The 1,265-nt window shown below is 30.8% G+C and overlaps 1 non-coding gene across 1 annotated transcript; it reads left to right on the top strand.

Annotated features, from left to right (window-relative positions):
• Positions 1-901: 901 nt before the first annotated feature.
• On the top strand, positions 902-972 carry TRNAG-GCC (transfer RNA glycine (anticodon GCC)). The gene has a single exon. It is a non-coding gene; the product is annotated as a tRNA-Gly (tRNA).
• Positions 973-1,265: the final 293 nt, after the last annotated feature.

Below are 1,265 nucleotides of genomic sequence, written 5' to 3' on the forward strand. Positions count from 1 at the left end.
TATCTCTATACATATAGATATATATGATCCAGTATACCCCTTTTTGTGAAGTAAAAAAAGACTACCCCGCAATCCCATGCATGCTAAAGTATTAAAAAAGTAAGAAGTAATATAGAATCAATGGATTTATGGTAAAATCCCTCCCTGATACATTTTATCAAAATTTTGGCTGGCTGGTAAAGGGATCAAATGGTATATTTTGTTGGTAGATTGGAGGATTAGAAACATGACTATTGCTTTCCAATTGGCTGTTTTTGCATTAATTGTTACTTCATCAATCTTACTGATTAGTGTGCCCGTTGTATTTGCTTCTCCTGAAGGTTGGTCGGGTAACAAAAATGTTGTATTTTCCGGTACATCATTATGGATTGGATTAGTCTTTCTGGTGGGTATCCTTAATTCTCTTATCTCTTGAACCTCTTCGTTCTCGATACAAAAATGAAACGACCCTCCCCTAATTCTTTCGAATTGTGAGAGACATTAAAATACAATATAAGTCCTAAAAATGAAAAATGCAAATAAAGAAAAAAATTTAGAGGGAGGGGGTCTCTTTCTTGTATTGTCAAAATTGAATATATCTCACATAATTCATATAAAAATAATATATTTGAAAGTATATAATAATACTTAGATATTGATAATAGAGAAACTATATATTATATATAATTATATAGACAAAAATATATAATTATCTTTATTTAGTTATAAAGATGAATTCCAAATATTAGAAAAATAAATAGTATAGTATAAAAATATATTATATAATAACTATATAATTGGTTAAATCTATATATATATTATATAAAAATAGCCTAATTATACTCTAACCTAGTATTAATAGCCTAGTATAAGAGGATAGCTCTGCACTGATCTATACTATAGATTGCAGATAAAAAAAAATGCGGATATAGTTGAATGGTAAAATTTCTCCTTGCCAAGGAGAAGATGCGGGTTCGATTCCCGCTATCCGCCCAGGATGAGGATAATGGGTTAATGTTTTTCATTTAATAGGATAAATTTTTAAGTATAGTCGACCGTGATAGTATAGTGGTTCTATCCTCCCCCCTTCTTTTCCTCCCATCTGGAAAGAAAAAAAGCGAATATTATATAGTAATTAATTAATAGTTACCAAGATCAAACCTCAATTTTTTTAGACAAAAAAATTTTGCGGAGACAGGATTTGAACCCGTGACTTCAAGGTTATGAGCCTTGCGAGCTACCAAGCTGCTCTACCCCGCGATAAAGAGAAGAACTGTGAACTAATA

This window comes from Cucumis melo, unplaced genomic scaffold (assembly GCF_025177605.1).
Source record: "Cucumis melo cultivar AY unplaced genomic scaffold, USDA_Cmelo_AY_1.0 utg001954l, whole genome shotgun sequence".
In the NCBI taxonomy this organism is placed as follows: domain Eukaryota; kingdom Viridiplantae; phylum Streptophyta; class Magnoliopsida; order Cucurbitales; family Cucurbitaceae; genus Cucumis; species Cucumis melo.